Source organism: Taudactylus pleione, unplaced genomic scaffold (genome assembly GCF_031769625.1).
Source record: "Taudactylus pleione unplaced genomic scaffold, aTauple2 ptg000743l, whole genome shotgun sequence".
In the NCBI taxonomy this organism is placed as follows: domain Eukaryota; kingdom Metazoa; phylum Chordata; class Amphibia; order Anura; family Myobatrachidae; genus Taudactylus; species Taudactylus pleione.
Genome location: NW_028285145.1, coordinates 758,340 through 785,177, shown reverse-complemented (window position 1 = coordinate 785,177; position 26,838 = coordinate 758,340). Strand labels below are relative to the sequence as shown.

At 49.1% G+C, this 26,838-nt stretch overlaps 1 pseudogene; it reads right to left on the bottom strand.

Annotated features, from left to right (window-relative positions):
• Positions 1-24,471: 24,471 nt before the first annotated feature.
• Positions 24,472-26,093, bottom strand: LOC148477135 (E3 ubiquitin/ISG15 ligase TRIM25-like; annotated as a pseudogene).
• Between the last annotated feature and the right edge of the window lie 745 nt (positions 26,094-26,838).

The following is a 26,838-nucleotide window of genomic DNA, read 5'->3' as shown; positions in this document are numbered from 1 at the left end:
ATACTAAGTGTATGATTCTCGGCCAGTACTCCATGTATACTAAGTGCCTGTGTCACAGCAAGTACTCCATGTATACTCAGTGCCTGTGTCACAGCAAGTACTCCATGTATACTCAGTGCCTGTGTCACAGCCAGTACTCCAAGTATACTCAGTGCCTGTGTCACAGCCAGTACTCCATGTATACTCACTGCCTGTGTCACAGCCAGTACTCCATGTACTCCATGTATACTCAGTGCCTGTGTCACAGCCAGTACTCCATGTACTCCATGTTTACTCAGTGCCTGTGTCACAGCCAGTACTCCGTGTATACTCAGTGCCTGTCACAGCCAGTACTCCGTGTATACTATGTGCCTATGTCAGAGCCAGTACTCCATGTATACTCAGTGCCCATGTCACAGCCAGGACTCCATGTATACTATGTGCCTGTGTCACAGCCAGTACTCCATGTATACTCAGTGCCTGTGTCACAGCAAGTACTCCATGTATACTCAGTGCCTGTGTCACAGCCAGTACTCCATGTATACTCAGTGCCTGTGTCACAGCCAGTACTCCATGTATACTCAGTGCCCGTGTCACAGCCAGTACTCCGTGTATACTCAGTGCCCGTGTCACAGCCAGTACTCTGTGTATACACAGTGCCCGTGTCACAGCAAGTACTCCATGTATACTCAGTGCCTGTGTCACAGCAACTACTACTCCATGTATACTCAGTGCACGCATCACAGCCAGTACTCCATGTATACTCAGTGCCCGCGTCACAGCCAGTACTCCATGTATACTAAGTGCCCGCGTCACAGCCAGTACTCCATGTATACTAAGTGCCCGTGTCACAGCCAGTACTCCATGTATACTAAGTGCCCGTGTCACATCCAGTACTCCATGTATACTAAGTGCCCGTGTCACAGCCAGTACTCCGTGTATACTCAGTGCCCATGTCACAGCCAGTACTCCGTGTATACTCAGTGCCCGTGTCACAGCCAGTACTCCGTTTATACTCAGTGCCCGTGTCACAGCCAGTACTCCGTGTATACTCAGTGCCCGTGTCACAGCCAGTACTCCGTGTATACTAAGTGCCCATGTCACAGCCAGTACTCCATGTATACAAAAAGCCTGTGTCACAGCCAGTACTCCGTGTATACTCATTGCCTGTGTTACAGCCAGTACTCCGTGTATACTCAGTGCCTGTGTCACAGCCAGTATTCCGTGTATACAAAGTGCCTGTGTCACAGCCAGTACTCCGTGTATACTCAGTGCCTGTGTCACAGCCAGTACTCCGTGTATACTCAGTGCCTGTGTCACAGCCAGTACTCCGTGTATACTCAGTGCCTGTGTCACAGCCAGTACTCCTTGTACTCCATGTATACTCAGAGCCTGTGTCATAGCCAGTACTCCATATACTCCATGTATACTCAGATCCTGTGTCACAGCAAGTACTCCATGTATACTCAGTGCCTGTGTCACAGCCCGTACTCCATGTATACTCAGTGCCCATGTCACAGCCAGTACTCCATGTATACTCAGTGCCCGTGTCACAACCAGTACTCCATGTATACTATGTGCCTGTGTCACAGCCAGTACTCCATGTATACTAAGTGCCTGTGTCACAGACAGTAATCCATGTATACTAAGTGCCAGTGTCACAGCCAGTACTCCGTGTATACTATGTGCCTGTGTCACAGCCAGTACTCCGTGTATACTCAGTGCCTGTGTCACAGCCAGGTATACTCTGTGCCTGCGTCACAGCCAGTACTCCATGTATACTCAATGCCTGCATCACAGCCAGTACTCCATGTATACTCAGTGCCTGTGTCACAGCAAGTACTCCATGTATACTCAGTGCCTGTGTCACAGCCAGTACTCCATGTATACTCAGTGCCTGTGTCACAGCCAGTACTCCATGTATACTCAGTGCCTGCGACACAGCCAGTACTCCATGTATACAATGTGCCCGTGTCACAGCCAGTACTCCATGTATACTCAGTGCCCGCGTCACAGCCAGTACTCCATGTATACTCAGTGCTTGCGTCACAGCCAGTACTCCATGTATACTCAGTGCCCGCGTCACAGCCAGTACTCCATGTATACTCAGTGCCTGCATCACAGCAAGTACTCCATGTATACTATGTGCGCGTCTCACAGCAAGTACTACTCCATGTATACTCAGTGCCAGCGTCACAGCCAGTACTCCATGTATACTCAGTGCCCGCGTAACAGCCAGTACTCCATGTATACTAAGTGCCCATGTCACAGCCAGTACTCCATGTATACTAAGTGCCCGTGTCACAGCCAGTACTCCATGTATACTAAGTTCCCGTGTCACAACCAGTACTCCATGTATACTAAGTGCCCATGTCACAGCCAGTACTCCATGTATACTAAGTGCCCGAGTCACAGCCAGTACTCCATGTATACTAAGTGCCCGAGTCACAGCCAGTACTCCATGTATACTCAGGGCCCATGTCACAGCAAGTACTCCGTGTATACTCAGTGCCCGTGTCACAGCCAGTGCTCCGTGTATACTCAGTGCCCGTGTCACAGCCAGTACTCCGTGTATACTCAGTGCCCGTGTCACAGCCAGTACTCCATGTATACTCAGTGCCTGTGTCACAGCCAGTACTCCGTGTATACTCAGTGCCCGTGTCACAGCCAGTACTCCATGTATACTCAGTGCCTGTGTCACAGCCAGTACTCTGTGTATACTCAGTGCCTGTGTCACAGCCAGTACTCCGTGTATACTCAGTGCCTGTGTTACAGCCAGTACTCCGTGTATACTAAGTGCCTGTCACAGCCAGTACTCCGTGTATACTATGAGCCTATGTCACAGCCAGTACTCCGTGTATACTCAGTGCCTGTGTCACAGCCAGTACTCCGTGTATACTATGTGCCTGTGTCACAGCAAATACTCCATGTATACTCAGTGCCTGTGTCACAGCCAGTACTCCATATATACTCAGTGCCTGCGTCACAGTAAGTACTCCATGTATACTATGGGCCTGTGTCACAGCAAATACTACTCCATGTATACTCAGTGCCTGCGTCACAGCCAGTACTCCATGTATACTCAGTGCCCGTGTCACAGCAAGTACTCCATGTATACTAAGTGCCCATGTCACAGCCAGTACTCCATGTATACTAAGTGCCCGTGTCACAGCCAGTACTCCGTGTATACTCAGTGCTCGTGTCACAGCAAGTACTCCGTGTAAACTCAGTGCCTGTGTCACAGCAACTACTACTCCATGTATACTCAGTGCCCGTGTCACAGCCAGTACTCCATGTATACTCAGTGCCCGTGTGACAGCAAGTACTCCATGTATACTCAGTGCCTGCATCACAGCAAGTACTCCATGTATACTATGTACCTGTGTCACAGCAAGTACTACTCCATGTATACTCAGTGCCCGCTTCACAGCAAGTACTCTATGTATACTCAGTGCCCACGTCACAGCCAATACTCCATGTATACTCAGTGCCTGCGTCACAGCAAGTACTCCATGTATACAATGTGCCCGCGTCACAGCCAGTACTACTCCATGTATACTCAGTGCCCGCGTCACAGCCAGTACTACTCCATGTATACTCAGTGCCCGCGTCACAGCCAGTACTCCGTTTATACTCAGTGCCCGCATGTATACTAACTGCCCGTGTCACAGCCAGTACTCCATGTATACTCAGTGCCTGTGTCACAGCCCGTACTCCATGTATACTCAGTGCCCATGTCACAGCCAGTACTCCATGAATACTCAGTGCCCGTGTCACAAACAGTACTCCATGTATACTATGTGCCTGTGTCACAGCCAGTACTCCATGTATACTAAGTGCCTGTGTCACAGACAGTAATCCATGTATACTAAGTGCCAGTGTCACAGCCAGTACTCCGTGTATACTATGTGCCTGTGTCACAGCCAGTACTCCGTGTATACTCAGTGCCTGTGTCACAGCCACGTATACTCTGTGCCTGCGTCACAGCCAGTACTCCATGTATACTCAATGCCTGCATCACAGCCAGTACTCCATGTATACTCAGTGCCTGTGTCACAGCAAGTACTCCATGTATACTCAGTGCCTGTGTCACAGCCAGTACTCCATGTATACTCAGTGCCTGTGTCACAGCCAGTACTCCATGTATACTCAGTGCCTGCGACACAGCCAGTACTCCATGTATACAATGTGCCCATGTCACAGCCAGTACTCCATGTATACTCAGTGCCCGTGTCACAGCCAGTACTCCATGTACACTCAGTGCCCGTGTCACAGCCAGTACTCCATGTACACTCAGTGCCCGTGTCACAGCCAGTACTCCATGTATACTCAGTGCCCGTGTCACAGCCAGTACTCCATGTATACTCTGTGCCCGTGTCACAGCCAGTACTCCATATATACTATGTGCCCATGTCACAGCCAGAAATCCATGTATACTCAGTGCCCGTGTCACAGCCAGTACTCCATGTATACTCAGTGCCCGTGTCACAGCCAGTACTCCATGTATACTATGTGCCTGTGTCACAGCCAGTACTCCATGTATACTAAGTGTAGGATTCTCAGCCAGTACTCCATGTATACTTAGTGCCTGTGTCACAGGAAGTACTCCATGTATACTCAGTGCCTGTGTCACAGCCAGTACTCCATGTATACTAAGTGTATGATTCTCAGCCAGTACTCCATGTATACTAAGTGCCCGTGTCACAGCCAGTACTCCATGTATACTAAGTGCCCGTTTCACAGCCAGTACTCCGTGTATACTCAGTGCCCGTGTCACAGCCAGTACTCCATGTATACTATGTGCCTGTGTCACAGCAAGTACTACTCCATGTATACTCAGTGCCTGTGTCACAGCAACTACTACTCCATGTATACTCAGTGCCTGTGTCACAGCCAGTACTCCATGTATACTCAGTGCCCGTATCACAGCCAGTACTCCGTGTATGCTCAGTGCCCGTGTCACAGCCAGTACTCCGTGTATATTCAGTGCCTGTGTCACAGCCAGTACTTCATCTATACTCAGAGCCTGTGTCACAGCCAGTACTCCATGTATACTCAGTGCCTGTGTCACAGCCAGTACTCCATGTATACTATGTGCCTGTGTCACAGCCAGTACTCCATGTATACTATGTGCCTGTGTCACAGCAAGTACTCCATGTATACTCAGTGCCTGTGTCACAGCCAGTACTCCATGTATACTATGTGCCTGTGTCACAGCCAGTACTCCATGTATACTATGTGCCTGTGTCACAGATAGTAATCCATGTATACTCAGTGCCTGTGTCACAGCCAGTACTCCATGTATACTATGTGCCTGTGTCACAGCCAGTACTCCGTGTATACTCAGTGCCTGTGTCACAGCCACGTATACTCTGTGCCTGCGTCACAGCCAGTACTCCATGTATACTCAATGCCTGCATCACAGCCAGTACTCCATGTATACTCAGTGCCTGTGTCACAGCAAGTACTCCATGTATACTATGTGCCTATGTCACAGCCAGTATTCCGTCTATACTCAGTGCCTGTGTCACAGCCAGTACTCCGTGTATACTATGTGCCTGCGTCACAGCAAGTACTCCATGTATTCTCAGTGCCCGTGTCACAGCCAGTACTCCGTGTATACTCAGTGCCTGTGTCACAGCCAGTACTCCGTGTATACTCAGTGCCCGTGTCACAGCCAGTTCTACGTGTATACTATGTGCCTGTGTCACAGCCAGTACTCCGTGTATAGTATGTGCCTGTGTCACAGCCAGTACTCCATGTATACTATGTGCCTGTGTCACAGCCAGTACTCCATGTACACTCAGTGCCTGTGTCACAGCCAGTTCTCCATGTATACTCAGTGCCTGTGTCACAGCCTGTACTCCATGTATACTCAGTGCCTGTGTCACAGCCAGTACTCCATGAATACTAAGTGTATGATTCTCGGCCAGTACTCCATGTATACTAAGTGCATGTGTCACAGCAAGTACTCCATGTATACTCAGTGCCTGTGTCACAGCAAGTACTCCATGTATACTCAGTGCCTGTGTCACAGCCAGTACTCCAAGTATACTCAGTGCCTGTGTCACAGCCAGTACTCCATGTATACTCACTGCCTGTGTCACAGCCACTACTCCATGTACTCCATGTATACTCAGTGCCTGTGTCACAGCCAGTACTCCATGTACTCCATGTTTACTCAGTGCCTGTGTCACAGCCAGTACTCCGTGTATACTCAGTGCCTGTCACAGCCAGTACTCCGTGTATACTATGTGCCTATGTCAGAGCCAGTACTCCATGTATACTCAGTGCCCGTGTCACAGCCAGGACTCCATGTATACTATGTACCTGTGTCACAGCCAGTACTCCATGTATACTCAGTGCCTGTGTCACAGCAAGTACTCCATGTATACTCAGTGCCTGTGTCACAGCCAGTACTCCATGTATACTCAGTGCCTGTGTCACAGCCAGTACTCCATGTATACTCAGTGCCCGTGTCACAGCCAGTACTCCACGTATACTAATTGCCCGTGTCACAGCCAGTACTCCATGTATACTCAGTGCCCGTGTCACAGCCAGTACTCCATGTACACTCAGTGCCCGTGTCACAGCCAGTACTCCATGTACACTCAGTGCCCGTGTCACAGCCAGTACTCCATGTATACTCAGTGCCCGTGTCACAGCCAGTACTCCATGTATACTCTGTGCCCGTGTCACAGCCAGTACTCCATATATACTATGTGCCCGTGTCACAGCCAGAAATCCATGTATACTCAGTGCCCGTGTCACAGCCAGTACTCCATGTATACTCAGTGCCCGTGTCACAGCCAGTACTCCATGTATACTATGTGCCTGTGTCACAGCCAGTACTCCATGTATACTAAGTGTAGGATTCTCAGCCAGTACTCCATGTATACTTAGTGCCTGTGTCACAGGAAGTACTCCATGTATACTCAGTGCCTGTGTCACAGCCAGTACTCCATGTATACTAAGTGTATGATTCTCAGCCAGTACTCCATGTATACTAAGTGCCCGTGTCACAGCCAGTACTCCATGTATACTAAGTGCCCGTTTCACAGCCAGTACTCCGTGTATACTCAGTGCCCGTGTCACAGCCAGTACTCCATGTATACTATGTGCCTGTGTCACAGCAAGTACTACTCCATGTATACTCAGTGCCTGTGTCACAGCAACTACTACTCCATGTATACTCAGTGCCTGTGTCACAGCCAGTACTCCATGTATACTCAGTGCCCGTATCACAGCCAGTACTCCGTGTATGCTCAGTGCCCGTGTCACAGCCAGTACTCCGTGTATATTCAGTGCCTGTGTCACAGCCAGTACTTCATCTATACTCAGAGCCTGTGTCACAGCCAGTACTCCATGTATACTCAGTGCCTGTGTCACAGCCAGTACTCCATGTATACTATGTGCCTGTGTCACAGCCAGTACTCCATGTATACTATGTGCCTGTGTCACAGCAAGTACTCCATGTATACTCAGTGCCTGTGTCACAGCCAGTACTCCATGTATACTATGTGCCTGTGTCACAGCCAGTACTCCATGTATACTATGTGCCTGTGTCACAGATAGTAATCCATGTATACTCAGTGCCTGTGTCACAGCCAGTACTCCATGTATGCTATGTGCCTGTGTCACAGCCAGTACTCCGTGTATACTCAGTGCCTGTGTCACAGCCAGTACTCCGTGTATACTAAGTGCCTGTCACAGCCAGTACTCCGTGTATACTATGTGCCTGTGTCACAGCCAGTACTCCGTGTATTCTATGTGCATGTGTCACAGCCAGTACTCCGTGTATACTCAGTGCCTGTGTCACAGACAGTACTCCGTGTATACTAAGTGCCTGTCACAGCCAGAACTCCGTGTATACTATGTGCCTATGTCACAGCCAGTATTCCGTCTATACTCAGTGCCTGTGTCACAGCCAGTACTCCGTGTATACTATGTGCCTGCGTCACAGCAAGTACTCCATGTATACTCAGTGCCCGTGTCACAGCCAGTACTCCGTGTATACTCAGTGCCTGTGTCACAGCCAGTACTCCGTGTATACTCAGTGCCCGTGTCACAGCCAGTTCTACGTGTATACTATGTGCCTGTGTCACAGCCAGTACTCCGTGTATAGTATGTGCCTGTGTCACAGCCAGTACTCCATGTATACTATGTGCCTGTGTCACAGCCAGTACTCCATGTACACTCAGTGCCTGTGTCACAGCCAGTTCTCCATGTATACTCAGTGCCTGTGTCACAGCCTGTACTCCATGTATACTCAGTGCCTGTGTCACAGCCAGTACTCCATGAATACTAAGTGTATGATTCTCGGCCAGTACTCCATGTATACTAAGTGCATGTGTCACAGCAAGTACTCCATGTATACTCAGTGCCTGTGTCACAGCAAGTACTCCATGTATACTCAGTGCCTGTGTCACAGCCAGTACTCCAAGTATACTCAGTGCCTGTGTCACAGCCAGTACTCCATGTATACTCACTGCCTGTGTCACAGCCACTACTCCATGTACTCCATGTATACTCAGTGCCTGTGTCACAGCCAGTACTCCATGTACTCCATGTTTACTCAGTGCCTGTGTCACAGCCAGTACTCCGTGTATACTCAGTGCCTGTCACAGCCAGTACTCCGTGTATACTATGTGCCTATGTCAGAGCCAGTACTCCATGTATACTCAGTGCCCGTGTCACAGCCAGGACTCCATGTATACTATGTACCTGTGTCACAGCCAGTACTCCATGTATACTCAGTGCCTGTGTCACAGCCAGTACTCCATGTATACTCAGTGCCTGTGTCACAGCCAGTACTCCATGTATACTCAGTGCCCGTGTCACAGCCAGTTCTACGTGTATACTATGTGCCCGTGTCACAGCCAGTACTCCGTGTATAGTATGTGCCTGTGTCACAGACAGTAATCCTTGTATACTAAGTGCCTGTGTCACAGCCAGTACTCCATGTATACTAAGTGTATGATTCTCATCAAGCGCCATTATATCAGATCCTTCTGCTAGCACAGTATTGGCTGTGGGGGTTAGTTGCCCTGTTTTGGGTGTCTGTTTGCCGGTGCTAGCTTTGAGTCCCAGTTCTGTGTATCGGTGTGTAGGTGCCAGGTCTGTGTGTTGGTGAGTAGGTGCCAGGTCTGTGTATCGGTGTGTAGGTGCCAGGTCTGTGTATCGGTGTGTTTGTGCCAGTCCTGTGTATCGGTGTGTAGGTGCCAGTTCTGTGTATCGGTGTGTAGGTGCCAGGTCTGTGTATCGGTGTGTAGGTGCCAGGTCTGTGTATCGGTGTGTAGGTGCCAGTTCTGTGTATCGGTGTGTAGTTGCCAGTCCTGTGTATCGGTGTGTAGGTGCCAGTCCTGTGTATCGGTGTGTAGGTGCCAGGTCTGTGTATCGGTGTGTAGGTGCCAGGTCTGTGTATCGGTGTGTAGGTGCCAGGTCTGTGTATCAGTGTGTAGGTGCCAGGTCTGTGTATCGGTGTGTAGGTGCCAGTCCTGTGTATCGGTGTGTAGGTGCCAGTCCTGTGTATCGGTGTGTAGGTGTCAGGTCTGTGTATCGGTGTGTAGGTGCCAGGTCTGTGTATCGGTGTGTAGGTGCCAGTCCTGTGTATCGGTGTGCAGGTGCCAGTTCTGTGTATCGGTGTGCAGGTGCCAGGTCTGTGTATCGATGTGTAGGTGCCAGGTCTGTGTATCGATGTGTAGGTGCCAGGTCTGTGTATCGGTGTGTAGGTGCCAGGTCTGTGTATCGGTGTGTAGTTGCCAGTTCTGTGTATCGGTGTGTAGGTGCCAGGTCTGTGTATCGGTGTGTAGGTGCCAGGTCTGTGTATCAGTGTGTAGGTGCCAGGTCTGTGTATCGGTGTGTAGGTGCCAGGTCTGTGTATCGGTGTGTAGGTGCCAGGTCTGTGTATCGGTGTGTAGGTGCCAGGTCTGTGTATCGGTGTGTAGGTGCCAGTCCTGTGTATCGGTGTGTATGTGCCCGGTCTGTGTATTGGTGAGTAGGTCCCAGTTCTGTGTATCGGTGTGTAGGTGCCAGGTCTGTGTATCGGTGAGTAGGTCCCAGGTCTGTGTATCGGTGAGTAGGTCCCAGGTCTGTGTATCGGTGTGGAGATCTCAGGTCTGTGTATCGGTGTGGAGGTCCCAGGTCTGTGTATCGGTGTGGAGGTCCCAGGTCTGTGTATTGGTGTGTAGGTGCCAGTCCTGTGTATCGGTGTGTAGGTGCCAGGTCTGTGTATCGGTGAGTAGGTCCCAGGTCTGTGTATCGGTGTGGAGGTCCCAGGTCTGTGTATCGGTGTGTAGGTGCCCGGTCTGTGTATTGGTGAGTAGGTCCCAGTTCTGTGTATCGGTGTGTAGGTGCCAGGTCTGTGTATCGGTGAGTAGGTCCCAGGTCTGTGTATCGGTGAGTAGGTCCCAGGTCTGTGTATCGGTGTGGAGATCTCAGGTCTGTGTATCGGTGTGGAGGTCCCAGGTCTGTGTATCGGTGTGGAGGTCCCAGGTCTGTGTATCGGTGTTGAGGTCCCAGGTCTGTGTATCGGTGTGGAGGTCCCAGGTCTGTGTATCGGTGTGTAGGTGCCAGGTCTGTGTATCGGTGTGTAGGTGCCAGTCCTGTGTATCGGTGTGTAGGTGCCAGTTCTGTATATGGGTGTGTAGGTGCCAGTTCTGTGTATCAGTGTGTAGGTGCCAGGTATGTGTATAGGTGTGTAGGTGCCAGTCCTGTGTATCTGTGTGTAGGTGCCAGGTCTGAGTACCTAATTCCTGGCAACCCTTCTAAGCTCTCTTTATTCCAGCTTTAGCTGACTTCGGTTCTAAGTGTCTGATGGTTGCATCTCATTCTTTCTATGTTCCCAGCAGTGGGTTCAGCTCACAGTTTCTGTATTCAGGTTCCAGGGTTGAGCTCTCCACAATCAGGGCTGTATTCAGAGGCGGCCATACGGTCTACGACCGCACGGCCGCCTCGATGTTTGTCTAGTGCGCATGCACACGAGGGAACCGGCTCCTTCGTGCGCATGCGTGAGACCCGCAATGACTGACAGCGCTGGTCGTAGCGGGTCTCTTTCCAAAGGGGGAGAGCTGTTGATGTTGATTGACAGCTCGCCCCATTTGGAAGGCGGACTGGGGGGGTGGCAGCCCAAACGGAGGCGTTCCCATGGGAACGCCTGCCGTTTGGGGGAGGCCCCACTGACATCACTAGTGATGTCAGAGGAGAGCTTCCGGCTCTGACAGAGCCAGAAGCTCTCCGGGGCTTACAACAAGTGAGACCCTACCCTAGGGTCTCGTCGTAAGCCCCGATGGTCGCGATGGTCAATGACCATCGCGACCATCACCCTAGCGGTCATTAGAGCTGTGAGTGTAAACCCACAGCCTAAAGACCGAAACAGAGGCGGCTGGCCAGGATGCAAGCGGCCGCCCAGTTTCTGAGCAACCGCTTGCATCCTCCGACCGCCTCTGAATGAGGGCCTCAGTTCCATTCCTATAGCTACAGATTACAGGGGGTCTATTTTAGGGGTGTGCACCGGCCACTTTTCGTGTTTTGGTTTTGGATCTGGATCTTTCTTCGTGTTTTGGATCTGGATTGGTTTTGCCAAAACCACCCTTCCGTGTTATGGGTTCTGGGTTTTGTGTTTTGGATCTGTAGTTTTTTTTAAAAAAGCATAAAAACAGCTAAAATCAAAGAATTTGTGGGTTTTTCTGCTCCTATGCTATTATTAACCTCAATAACCTTAATTTCCACTCATTTCCAGTCTATTCTGAACACCTCACACCTCACAATAGTGTTTTTATGTCCAAAAGGTTGCACCGAGGTAGCTGGATGACTATGCTAAGCGACACGAGTGGGCGGCACAAACACGTGACCCATCTAGGAGTGACACTGCAGTGGCAGACAGGATGGCAGTTAGAAAAACTAGGCCCCAAACTGTACATAATGCAAAGAAAAAAAAGAGGTGCAAGATGGAATTGTCCTTGGGCCCTCCCACCCACCCTTATGTTGTATAAACAGGACATGCACACTTTAACAAATCAATCATTTCAGCGCCAGGGTCTGCCACACAACTGTGGCTGAAATGATTGGTTCGTTTGGGGCCCCACAAAACAAGCTGGCAATTAATGTGTCCCTGCACAAACTGGCTCTACGGAGGCAAGATGTCATCCTCATCCTCCTCATCCACCGATTCCTCACCCTCTTCAGTGTGTACATCCTCATCCTCACAAAGTATTAACTTGTCCCCACTTGAATCCACCACCACAGGTCCCTCTGTACCTTCTGGAGGCTGGTCTCCCTGGAAGAGCTGATAATTCATTTTGATGCCAGTGTATCAGTTCTGTGTATCAGTGTGTAGGTGCCAGGTATGTGTATAGGTGTGTAGGTGCCAGTCCTGTGTATCTGTGTGTAGGTGCCAGGTCTGAGTACCTAATTCCTGGCAACCCTTCTAAGCTCTCTTGATTCCAGCTTTAGCTGACTTCGGTTCTAAGTGTCTGATGGTTGCATCTCATTCTTTCTATGTTCCCAGCAGTGGGTTCAGCTCACAGTTTCTGTATTCAGGTTCCAGGGTTGAGCTCTCCACAATCAGGGCTGTATTCAGAGGCGGCCGTACGGTCTACGACCGCACGGCCGCCTCGATGTTTGTCTAGTGCGCATGCACACGAGGGAACCGGCTCCTTCGTGCGCATGCGTGAGACCCGCAATGACTGACAGCGCTGGTCGTAGCGGGTCTCTTTCCAAAGGGGGAGAGCTGTTGATGTTGATTGACAGCTCGCCCCATTTGGAAGGCGGACTGGGGGGGTGGCAGCCCAAACGGAGGCGTTCCCATGGGAACGCATGCCGTTTGGGGGAGGCCCCACTGACATCACTAGTGATGTCAGAGGAGAGCTTCCGGCTCTGACAGAGCCAGAAGCTCTCCGGGGCTTACAACAAGTGAGACCCTACCCTAGGGTCTCGTCGTAAGCCCCGATGGTCACGATGGTCAATGACCATCGCGACCATCACCCTAGCGGTCATTAGAGCTGTGAGTGTAAACCCACAGCCTAAAGACCGAAACAGAGGCGGCTGGCCAGGATGCAAGCGGCCGCCCAGTTTCTGAGCAACCGCTTGCATCCTCCGACCGCCTCTGAATGAGGGCCTCAGTTCCATTCCTATAGCTACAGATTACAGGGGGTCTATTTTAGGGGTGTGCACCGGCCACTTTTCGTGTTTTGGTTTTGGATCTGGATCTTTCTTCGTGTTTTGGATCTGGATTGGTTTTGCCAAAACCACCCTTCCGTGTTATGGGTTCTGGGTTTTGTGTTTTGGATCTGTAGTTTTTTTTAAAAAAGCATAAAAACAGCTAAAATCAAAGAATTTGTGGGTTTTTCTGCTCCTATGCTATTATTAACCTCAATAACCTTAATTTCCACTCATTTCCAGTCTATTCTGAACACCTCACACCTCACAATAGTGTTTTTATGTCCAAAAGGTTGCACCGAGGTAGCTGGATGACTATGCTAAGCGACAAGAGTGGGCGGCACAAACACGTGACCCATCTAGGAGTGACACTGCAGTGGCAGACAGGATGGCAGTTTGAAAAACTAGGCCCCAAACAGTACATAATGCAAAGAAAAAAAAGAGGTGCAAGATGGAATTGTCCTTGGGCCCTACCGCCCACCCTTATGTTGTATAAACAGGACATGCACACTTTAACAAACCAATCACTTCAGCGCCAGGGTCTGCCACACGACTGTGGCTGAAATGATTGGTTCGTTTGGGCCCCCACAAAACAAGCTGGCAATTAATGTGTCCCTGCACAAACTGGCTCTACGGAGGCAAGATGTCATCCTCATCCTCCTCATCCACTGATTCCTCACCCTCTTCAGTGTTGTGTACATCCTCATCCTCAGAGTATTAATTTGTCCCCGCTGGAATCCACCACCACAGGTCCCTCTGTACGTTCTGGAGGCTGGTCTCCCTGGAAGAGTTGATAATTAATTTTTATGAACATCATCTTCTCCACATTTTATGGAAGTAACCTCCTACACCTTTCGCTGACAAGGTTCCCGACTTCACTAAACACTCTTTCAGAGTACACACTGGAGGGGGGGCAACTCAGGTAAAATAGAGCCAGTTTGTACAGGGGCCTCCAAATTGCCTCTTTTTCCTGCCAATACAGGTATGGACTGTCTGACATGCCTACTTGGATGCTGTCACCGATGTAATCCTCCACCATTCTGTCAATGGTGACAGTATCATATGCAGTGATAGTAGACATGTCAGAAATTGTTGCCAGGTCCTTCAGTCCGGACCAGATGTCCAAACTTGGTCCTGCCTGCACTGCATCACCGCCAGCGGGTTGCTTAGGATACCTAAGTTGTTTTCTGGCAGTCCCAGTTGCTGGAGAAAATGAAGAAGGAGCTGTTGACGTGTCACATTCCACTTCAGCTGAATGTGTTTTCACCAGCAGGTCTTTGCACCTCTGCAGGCTTGTGTCAGCCAGAAAGAGAGACACCACATAGGCTTTAAACCTAGGATCGAGCACGGTGGCCAAAATGTAGTGGTCTGATTTCAACAGATTGACCACCCTGGAATCCTGGCAAAGCGAATGAAGGGCTTCATCCACAAGTCCCACATGCCGAGCGGAATCGCTCCGTCTTAGCTCCTCCTTCACTTTCTCCAGCTGCTTCTGCAAAAGCCTGATGAGGGGAATGACCTGACTCAAGCTGGCAGTGTCTGAACTGACTTCACGTGTGGCAATCTCGAAGGGCTGGAGAACCTTGCACAACACGGAAATCATTCTCCACTGCGCTTGAGTTAGGTGCATACACCCTTCTTTGCCTATGTCATAGGTGGATGTCTAGGCTTGAATGGCCTTTTGCTGCTCCTCCATCCTCTGAAGCATATAGAGGGTTGAGTTCCACTGCATCACAACCTCTTGCTTCAGGTGATGGCGGGGCAGGCTCAAGAGTGTTTGCTGGCGCTCCCAGTCTTTGGCACGCAGTCGCTGAATGGCGAAAGTGGCCAGAAATTTTTCGGGCCAACCAAAGCGTCTCCTGCACGCCCCTGTCGCTTTTCTGAAAATTCTGCACCACCAAGTTTATTGCGTAAGCAAAACATGGGACGTGCTGGAATTTGCCCAGATGTAATGCCCGCACAATATTGGTGGCGTTGTCAGATATCACAAATCCCCAGGAGAGTCTAAGTGGGGTAAGCGCCTGGGCAATGATTTGCCTCAGTTTCTCTAAGAGGTTGTCGGCGGTGTGCCTCTTACTGAAACCGGTGATACACAGCGTAGCCTGCCTTGGAACGAGCTGGCATTTCTGAGATGCTGCTACTGGTGACGCTGCTGTTGTTGCTGCGTAAGGTGATACATCTATCCAGTGGGCTGTCACAGTCATATAGTCCTTAGTCTGCCCTGTTCCACTTGTCCACATGTCCGTGGTTAAGTGGACCTTGGGTACAACGGCATTTATCAGGACACTGAGGACACTTTTTCTGACGTTTCTGTACAGTCTCGGTTTCTCCTGCCTAGTGAAGTGGAATCTAGATGGGATTTGGAACCGGGGACGCACTACCTCCATCAATTGTCTAAATCCAACTACACTAATGGCGGATACCGGACGCACGTCTAACACCAACATAGAGGTCAAGGCCTCAGTTATATTATATATAGTTTTGCTTCAGGATGACTGCTGTCGTACTTCATCCTCCTCGCTAAGGACTGTTGGAGGGTCAATTGTTTAGTAAAAGTAGTGGTGTTCCTACTTCATCTCTGGTATGATGAACAACTCCCAGCAGCAGTGGCAGCAGTAGGCGTAGCAATGCAGGATCCCCCGGAGGAATCCCAGATAGGAGAGTCAGTCATGCCAGTGACATTGCCTGCAGGACTACTTCCGATCCTGACTAAGGAGTAAATTGACGAGGAGGGAGTTGACGGTGTGGTTTGCAGATGCTTGGATACAACAGGACAAAGGGATTTAGGTGTCCTTGGACTGCTTATGGTCTTAGCCAAAGTTTCTGAACTTGACAGTAACTTTTTATGAATGCGCTGCAGGTGACGTATAAGGGAGGATGTTCCTAGGTGGTTAACGTCCCTACCCCTACTTATTTCACCTTTACATATGGTATATATGGCAAGACAGTTGTTGTCCGGATTTGGATAGAAATATTGCCAGACCAAAGAGGTGGAATGTTTGGTCTTCTGCCAAGGCATGACCGTGATGGGCTTTTTCATCCCACGGACAACTCCCCCGGAGCCTGATTTAAACAAACCACATCACCATCAGAATCCTCCTCGCCAACTTCCTCCTCAGCGCCAGCTACACCAGTATCCTCATCCTGTTGTACTTCAACAGTGACATCTTCAATTTGCATATCAGCAAGTGGACTGTGGGTGCTCCTTTCAGCACCTGCAGAGGGCGTGCAAATGGTGGAAAGAGCCACCTCTTCCTGTCCAGTGCTGGGAAGGTCAGGCATCGCAACCGCCACCACACTTGGACTCTCCTTGGGGATTTGTGATATCTTCTTAGAATCCACAGTTCTTCGCTGTGCTTTTGCCAGCTTAACTCGTTTGATTTTTTTAGCGGGATGAGGGCTTCCATCATCATGTGAAGCTGAACCACTAGTCATGAACATACTAGGGATCGACCTTAGCCGTTCCTTGCCACTCCGTGTCGTAAATGGCATATTGGCAAGTTTACGTTTCTCCTCAGATGATTTAAATGTTTTTATAAGGTCATTTTCCTGAACTTTGTCATTTGGGATTGTATATGCCCTCTACTATGACATAGGGCATCGGCCTTGGCAGACGGCGTTGATGGCATGTTATCGTCTATGTCATGACTAGTGGCAGCAGCTTCAGCACTAGGAGGAAGTGGTTCTTGATCTTTCCCTATTTTATTTTTATCAGAGAAAGTTTGGTCCTCCATTTATGTTATATTGATATATACTGTACGTGCGGCTAAGGCGCACACAAACAAAGAAAATTATTTTTTATTATTGTTGGAGAGTAGTGCACTTTGTGGGTTACACCACTCTTTAAGAAATGAGCCAGCCGGCTCTTTACTTATGGGACACAAGCGCATGCTTGGCGCTGCTCCTTTGTTGATGCACGTGCAGCTACTGCGCACACAATTCACAAAGACAGGAAAAAAAAGATTTTTTTATTCTTTGTGGAGCGCACTTTGAGGGTTACAGCACCCTTTAACAGACAGACACACGCTTGGCGCTGCTACTTTGAGGATGCACATACAGTGCAGACAATTCACAAACACAGAAGAAAATATTTTATTTTTGTTGAAGTGCACTTTGGGGGTTACACCACCCTTTAACAGACAGACGCACTCTTGGTGCTACTTTGTTGATGCACGTGCAGCCACAGTGCACACAATTCACAAACACAGAAAAAAAAAAATTATTTTGTTTGGAGTGCACTTTGGGGGTTACAGCACCCTTTAATGGTCAAGCCAGCCGGCCCTTTACGTATGACACAGGCGCACGCTTGGCGCTACTTTGTTGATAACCGTGCGGCCACAGTGCACACAATTCACAAACACAGAAAATAATTTTTTATTTTGTTAGGAGTGCACTTTGGGGGTTACAGCACCCTTTAACGGTCAAGCCAGCCGGCCCTTTACTTATGACACAGGCGCACGCTTGGCGCTACTTTGTTGATGCACGTGCGGCTACTGCGCACACAATTCGCAAACACAGAAAAAAAAAATATTTTTTTTGCACTTGGGGGGAGCACCCCTGACGGACAGAGCACCCACCTTTTGGAGGAGTGGACACAGCCCCTATGGACAACAGCAGCACAGCGCAGCACAGCACAAAACTACACTACACTACACTCTACTACACAGCCCAGCCAGCCCTAATTCCCATCCTCCCTCTTCACTGTCCACAGCTGAGTGAGAAAATGGCGCTGACGCGGGTACCTTATATAGAATCCAAAACCCGCGAGACCTGGAAGGCGGGATGATGACGTTTTGCCTCGATTTCAGATCCGAGTCAGGTGGGAAAAATCGAGCCTGACTCGGATTGGGGGAGGGGGGGGTTCGGATTTCAGAAATCCGAACCTGCTCACCCCTAGTTAGAACTGAACCAAATTGAGTTCGATTTGAGAAATGCTTCTCAAATCCATTATTAGTAGGGGTGAGCGGGTTCGGATTCCTGAAATCCGAACCCCCCCGATCCGAGGCAGATCCGAGTCTGGCTCGACTTTTCCCGCCTGACTCGGATCTGAAATCGAGGCAAAACGTTATCATCCCGCCTTCCGAGTCTCGCGGGTTTTGGATCCTATATAAGGTACCCGCGTCGGCGCCATTTTCTCACTCGGCTGTGGACAGTGAAGAGGGAGGGTGGGAGTTAGGGCTGTGTAGTGTAGTGTAGTGTAGTGCAGAGAAGTGTTGTGCTGTGCTGCGCTGTGCTGCTGTTGTCCATAGGGGCTGTGTCCACTACTTCAAAGTCCATAGGGGCTGGCTGGACTGTGTTGTGCAGTCAGTTCTCCATAGGGGCTGTGTCCACTCCAAAGTCCTGTGCAGTGTCCCAGTCCTAAAGGGGTGCTGTAGTGTTGTCCAGGGGGTGCTCTGTCCATCAGGGGTGCTCCCCCCAAGTGCTAAAAAAATAATATTTTGTCTCTGTTTGTGAATTGTGTGCGCAGTAGCCGCACGTGCATCAACAAAGTAGTGCCAAGCGTGCGCCTGTGTCATAAGTAAAGGGCCAGCTGGCTTGACCGTTAAAGGGTGCTGTAACCCCCAAAGTACACTCCAAACCAAATAAAAAAATATTTTCTGTGTTTGTGAATTGTGTGCGCAGTAGCCGCACGTGCATCAACAAAGTAGTGCCAAGCGTGCGCCTGTGTCATAAGTAAAGGGCCGGCTGGCTTGACCGTTAAAGGGTGCTGTAACCCCCAAAGTACACTCCAAACCAAATAACAAAATATTTTTTCTGTTTGTGAATTGTGTGCGCAGTAGCCGCACGTGCATCAACAAAGTAGTGCCAAGCGTGCGCCTGTGTCATAAGTAAAGGGCCGGCTGGCTTGACCATTAAAGGGTGCTGTAACCCCCAAAGTACACTCCAAACCAAATAACAAAATATTTTTTCTGTGTTTGTGAATTGTGTGCGCAGTAGCCGCACGTGCATCAACAAAGTAGTGCCAAGCGTGCGCCTGTGTCATAAGTAAAGGGCCGGCTGGCTTGACCATTAAAGGGTTCTGTAACCCCCAAAGTACACTCCAAACAAAATAAAAAAATATTTTCTGTGTTTGTGAATTGTGTGCACAGTAGCCGCACGTGCATCAACAAAGGAGCAGCGCCAAGCGTGCGCCTGTGTCCCATAAGTAAAGAGCCGGCTGGCTCATTTCTTAAAGGGTGGTGTAACCCACAAAGTGCACTACTCTCCTGCAAAAATAAAAAAATATTTTCTGTGTTTGTGTGCGCCTTAGCCGCACGTATATATCAAATCGATATAACATAAATGGAGGACCAAACTTTCTACGATAAAAATAAAATAGAGAAAGATCAAGAACCACTTCCTCCTAGAGCTGAAGCTGCTGCCACTAGTCATGACATAGACGATAACATGCCATCAACGTCGTCTGCCAAGGCCGATGCCCTATGTCATAGTAGAGGGCATATACAATCCCAAATGACAAAGTTCAGGAAAATGACCTTAAAAAAAACATTTAAATCATCTGAAGAGAAACGTAAACTTGCCAATATGCCATTTATGACACAGAGTGGCAAGGAACGGCTAAGGTCTATCCCTATGTTCATGACTAGTGGTTCAGCTTCACATGACGATGGAAGCCCTCCTCCCACTAAAAAAATCAAAAGAGATAAGCTGGCAAAAGCACAGTGAAGAACTGTGCTTTCTAATAAGATATCACAAATCCCCAAGGAGAGTCCAAGTGTGGTGGCGGTTGCGATGCCTGACCTTCCCAGCACTGGACGGGAAGAGGTGGCTCTTTCCACCATTTGCACGCCCCCTGCAAGTGCTGAAAGGAGCACCCACAGTCCACTTGCTGATATGCAAATTGAAGATGTCACTGTTGAAGTACAACAGGATGAGGATACTGGTGTAGCTGGCGCTGAGGAGGAAGTTGGCGAGGAGGATTCTGATGGTGATGTGGTTTGTTTAAATCAGGCTCCGGGGGAGACAGTTGTTGTCCGTGGGATGAAAAAGCCCATCACGGTCATGCCTGGGCAGAAGACCAAACATTCCACCTCTTTGGTCTGGCAATATTTCTATCCAAATCCGGACAACAACTGTCTTGCCATATGTACCATATGTAAAGGTGAAATAAGTAGGGGTAGGGACGTCAACCACCTAGGAACATCCTCCCTTATACGTCACCTGCAGCGCGTTCATAATAAGTTACTGTCAAGTTCAGAAACTTTGGCTAAGACCGTAAGCAGTCCAGGGACACCTAAATCCCGTTGTCCTGTTGTATCCAAGCGCCTGCAAACCACACCGTCAACTCCCTCCTCGTCAATTTCCTCCTTAGTCAGGATCGGAAGTAGTCCTGCAGGCCATGTCATTGGCATGACTGACTCTCCTATCTGGGATTCCTCCGGAGGATCCTGCATTGCTTTGCCTACTGCTGCCGCTGCTGCTGTTGCTGCTGCTGGGAGTCATTCATCATCCCAGAGAGGAAGTAGGAACACCACTACTTTTACTAAACAATTGACCCTCCAACAGTCCTTAGCGAGGAGGATGAAGTACGACAGCAGTCATCCTGAGCAAAACGTATAACTGAGGCCTTGACTGCTATGTTGGTGTTAGATGTGCGTCCGGTATCCGCCATTAGTGCAGTGGGATTTACACAATTGATGGAGGTAGTGTGTCCCCGGTTCCAAATCCCATCTAGATTCCACTTCACTAGGCAGGCGATACCGAGACTGTACAGAAACGTCAGAAAAAGTGTCCTCAGTGTCCTGAAAAATGCCATTGTACCCAATGTCCACTTAACCACGGATATGTGGACAAGTGGAACAGGGCAGACTAAGGACTATATGACTGTGACAGCCCACTGGGTAGATGTATCACCTTACGCAGCAACAGCAGCAGCATCACCAGTAGCAGCATCTCAGAAACGTCAGCTCATTCCAAGGCAGGCTACGCTGTGTATCACCGGTTTCAGTAAGAGGCACACCGCCGACAACCTCTTAGAGAAACTGAGGGAAATCATCACCCAGTGGCTTACCCCACTTAGACTCTCCTGGGGATTTGTGATATCTGACAACGCCACCAATATTGTGCGGGCATTACATCTGGGCAAATTCCAGCACGTCCCATGTTTTGCTCACACAATAAACTTGGTGGTGCAAAATTTTCTGAAAAGCGACAGGGGTGTGCAGGAGATGCTTTGGGTGGCCCGAAAAATTTCAGGCCACTTTCGCCATTTAGCGACTGCGTGCCGAAGACTGGAGAGCCAGCAAACACTCTTGAACCTGCCCCGCCATCACCTGAAGCAAGAGGTTGTGACGCGGTGGAACTCAACCCTCTATATGCTTCAGAGGATGGAGGAGCAGCAAAAGGCCATACAAGCCTATACATCCACCTATGACATAGGCAAAGGAGGGGGTATGCACCTGACTCAAGCGCAGTGGAGAATGATTTCCGTGTTGTGCAAGGTTCTCCAGCCCTTCGAACTTGCCACACGTGAAGTCAGTTCAGACACTGCCAGCTTGAGTCAGGTCATTCCCCTCATCAGGCTTTTGCAGAAGCAGCTGGAGAAAGTGAAGGAGGAGCTAAGACGGAGCAATTCCGCTCGGCATGTGGGACTTGTGGATGAAGCCCTTCATTCGCTTTGCCAGGATTCCTGGGTGGTCAATCTGTTGAAATCAGACCACTACATTTTGACCACCGTGCTCGATCCTAGGTTTAAAGCCTATGTGGTGTCTCTCTTTCCGGCCGACACAAGCCTGCAGAGTTGCAAAGACCTGCTGGTGAACACACTGTCAGCTGAAGCGGAACGTGACACGTCAACAGCTCCTTCTTCATTTTCTCCCACAACTGGGGCTGCCAGGAAAAAACGTAGGTATCCTAAGCAACCCGCTGGCGGTGATGCAGGGCAGGCAGGACCAAGTTTGGACATCTGGTCCGGACTGAAGGACCTGGCAACAATTTCTGACATGTCTACTGTCACTACATATGATACTGTCACCATTGACAGAATGGTGGAGGATTACATCGGTGACAGCATCCAAGTAGGCATGTCAGACAGTCCATACCTGTACTGGCAGGAAAAAGAGGCAATTTGGAGGCCCCTGTACAAACTGGCTCTATTTTATCTGAGTTGCCCCCCCTCCAGTGTGTACTCCGAAAGAGTGTTTAGTGCAGCCGGGAACCTTGTCAGCGAAAGGCGTAGGAGGTTGCTTCCACAAAATGTGGAGAAGATGATGTTCATAAAAATTAATTATCAACTCTTCCAGGGAGTCCAGCCTCCAGAACGTACAGAGGGACCTGTGGTGGTGGATTCCAGTGGGGACGAGTTAATACTCTGTGAGGATAAGGATGTACACAACACTGAAGAGTTTGAGGAATCGGTGGATGAGGCGGATGAGGACGACATCTTGCCTCCGTAGAGCCAGTTTGTGCAGGGACAGATTAATTGCCAGCTTGTTTTGTGGGGGCCCAAACGAACCAATAATTTCAGCCACAGTTGTGTGGCAGACCCTGGCGCTGAAATGATTGCTTTGTTAAAGTGTGCATGTCCTGTTTATACAACATAAGGGTGGGTGGGAGGGCCCAAGGACAATTCTATCTTGCCCCTCTTTTTTTTTCTTTGCATTATGTACAGTTTGGGGCCTAGTTTTTCAAACTGCCATCCTGTCTGCCACTGCAGTGTCACTCCTAGATGGGTCACGTGTTTGTGCCGCCCACTCGTGTCGCTTAGCATAGTCATCCAGCTACCTCGGTGCAACCTTTTGGACATAAAAACACTATTGTGAGGTGTGAGGTGTTCAGAATAGACTGGAAATTAGTGGAAATTAAGGTTATTGAGGTTAAGGAGCAGAAAAACCAACACATTCTGTGATTTTAGCTGTTTTTATGCTTTTTAAAAAAAAATACAGATCCAAAACACAAAACCCAGAACCCATAACACGGAAGGGTGGTTTTGGCAAAACCAATCCAGATCCAAAACACGAAGAAAGATCCAGATCCAAAACCAAAACACAAAACACGAAAAGTGGCCGGTGCACACCCCTAATTATTAGTAAATGAGAGCTTTGAAGAGGGATTTTAACTTTCAAATTCAGTCGGTTTGAGGTGAGCCAAATCGAACTTCAAAATGAAAGTCAGATTGACCCTTAGTAAATTTACCCCCAGATGTGTAACACAATGACGCAATATTACAGGCTTATAAATGTCCTTTATTAACTACATCACTAAATAATAACTGAAGAATAATCATTGGACATTACATTTACATAGAAATATTGCTGTGATTTGTATAAATGACTGTATGACTGATTATTAGTCACTGAGGGTCTGATGCAGAGATTTACACTAATGCAATCACAGCCGCATTCTCTCCCGGATCGCAGTTGCTAAAATATGCTAATGACTTCCAGAGCACAGCCCAGCATAGGGACGCCCACTGCTGCCTTCTCATATCCGTACAGTGTAACCACAGCCCAGCATAGGGACACCCACTGCTGCCTTCTCATATCCGTACAGTGTAAGCACAGCCCAGCATAGGGACGCCCACTGCTGCCTTCTCATATCCGTACAGTGTAACCACAGCCCAGCATAGGGACGCCCACTGCTGCCTTCTCATATCTGTACAGTGTAACCACAGCCCAGCATAGGGACACCCACTGCTGCCTTCTCATATCCATACAGTGTAATTACAGCCCAGCATAGGGACGCCCACTGCTGCCTTCTCATATCAGTACAGTGTAAGCACAGCCCAGCATAGGGACACCCACTGCTGCCTTCTCATATCCATACAGTGTAATTACAGCCCAGCATAGGGACGCCCACTGCTGCCTTCTCATATCAGTACAGTGTAATCACAGCCCAGCATAGGGACACCCACTGCTGCCTTCGCATATCTGTCTGATGAAGCGCAACATCGTAAACATCAATAACAGCGACGCAGATCTGGGAGCCGCGGAGCATGTAAGGCCGGTCTGACCAGTCACACACACAGCAGCTCCCCTGCCACGCAGAGAGGTCTCATGCTTTGAAGGAGATCGCAATGTCTAATTTAAGCACACCCATCAAACAGCATTTATACGGTCAGACACGGCTGCGTTTTTCTAACCACACCCACAAACGCTGATTATTTGTCATTCATTTTGCGAAAGGATCCTCTGTGCAGGCGTAATCGCAAAACACATGCGCAGTGCGGCTGACACCTGTGCGCAATGGTAAACAATTGCTCGAGCTGCGTAAAAATCTGCATTGTGTCCATCTCTGAATCAGGCCCAGTGCCAGAAATATATAAGCTCCTCCCACTGCCACCTACTATTGGCTAAGTGTCCCATCAATCAGATACCCAAGCTCCCCCCCGTGATGTCACCAGTCTCTGGGCAGGTTCCTTATGGTGATTTCTCCCAGCCCCTGACTCCCCCAGATATAGTTATAGAACCTCCCACTACCCATAATGCAGCATGAAGGGGCTCAGTGAGGGCGGCAGTGTATGTGTGTAAGTGTCTGATGGGGTCACACAGAGAATAAAAGGATATCTGTCCTGCCCCATAATCCAGGTATATCCTCACTCTGTCACAGGGGATATTGTCAGGTAACCGGATCACTTTCCTGTCATGTCTCACTAAGTACTGATCATTACACCTATACACACACCAGGACTTGTTATTATATCCTATGTGTGACTGATCTCCTCTCCTGTCTATACTGGGATAACACATCCCCACCCTCCACCATCCTGATTTACTGACATCCACTTCCCAGTAATGTCGCCCTGAGGAGAATCCCCTGGTGCTTATTACCTGATAATACAGAAATCTATCTGGTGTTACTGGGCGATTCTGGTTTATATGTGTCCTGGATGCAGTTTTCCTGTCACCTGATATCTGTATATAATTACCAGCTGTGGTTACATCCAGTAATAGGTCTGTAGCTTCCTGCACATAGACCCCTGTATTTATACCTGTTATTATATCAGATAATGTATGTAATGTCCCTGAGATGAGACCCACATCCAGATCTCCTGCACCATGGACCTGGTTATCATGTCTCTCTGTGTCCTCAGTATCACACAAGTCACCTGTGTCTGGTTCCTGTAAGACAGTCACTGGGTCAGACATGTTACACAGCTCCTCAATGTGACGCATCTTCCTGGACAGCTCGTCCTTCTTTATTTCCAGCTGCTGGATCAGATCAGAGACTGAGAGTGAAACGCGCTGTTCCTGCCTGGAGATCTCACTCAGGACTCTCTTCTCCAGGTCTTCCAGCTGTCTCCTGATGTCTCTAAACAGGGCAGTGACTGTCTCTGTTACACCAGCTGCTTTTCCCTTAGCCTCTCTCCTGCGCTCCTGCAGACTCTGGACTCTTTCCTCAGCCTCCGCTCTCTTTGTGGTCAGTTTCTGCAGAACATCTCTCAGCTTCTCCTTTTTCTTCTCAGAGGCCTCATCCAGCATCTCTACCAGATGTCCCCGGTGTTCTCCAGCCACAGTGCAGGACACACAGATACAGGCAGCGTCCTCAGTGCAGTAATACTCCAGGATCTTCTTATGGACAGAACATTTTCTCTTCTCCAAGGAAGTGGTGGGGTCAACTAAGACATGTTCTGCTGACTTGTTGTGTGTTTTCCAATGTATATCACACAGAGAAGCTTCACACTTGAGACAGGTTTTAAGAGCAGGTACTGGAGATTGGACACAGTAAGTGCAGAACACCCCAGTTCCCTCCTCTGGAATAGAGCGGACATGTTCTGCTATGTTGCAGAGCTTCCTGTTTTTCTCCAGGGCAGGACGCTGCTGATACTTCTCTCTGCATTCAGGACAGGTATAAACTCCAGACCCCTCCTGTGTATCCAGCACACCATCAATACAGACCTGGCAGAAGTTGTGCCCACATCTCAGGGTTACAGGATCTGTATAAATGCTCAGACAGATGGAACAGTCCAGCTCCTGTCTCAGATCAGCAGACGCCATCGCTGGCAGCAGGAGAGAGAAATGAAAGTGAACTCTGATACTCAGATACCAGTGGGGTCACATTCTGCACACAGGGCGAGGCTGAACTGTCACTTAGATAATATCTGTAAGAGCAGTCATACTAAGGGTCACAATACATAAAGGGACATCATGCAAAAATAATTACTGTGTAGAAAATAATGTTAATTTAATAAAGTGAAAATGATTCATTTTGCTGTCATTAGCCCAAAGGTACTATATAAAAATACAGTCATTTAGTTTTTTTTATGTGTAGCACCTGTGGCTCTCACAGCATACTGGGCCTGATTCAGACCCGAACACTATTTGCGGACGCTCGTTCTTAAAAAGGAGCCGGATATTTAAATTGAGCGCTTGCTCTTTGCGGTCTGTTGACGCCTCTATGTCTGAGCGAGCGTCCGAAAAATGCGCTCGCTATTTTCTAAAGACACCCCTTTGCCGTTCGCATCATACGTCATCTCCGCTATTTATTAGATTAATCGGGAACATCGAAAAGGTGTCTGAACTGCTCGCAGTGCTTGTGGTAGGATTTACTTCCCGCAATCACTGCGAGCAGTTCAGGCTAAAAAACAACCAAGTGACATGGTCGATGACGCTGCTTTACTAATTATGCGCTCCCATAAAACGGCGTATTGACCGTTTGGCACGCCTGCGTTCGGATCTCCACTCCCCCGTTTTCAGGCACCTTCCCCTGTTACCACCCACAAACGCCTCATTCTGTCACTCAAATTAGCAGCCCCTCGCTGTA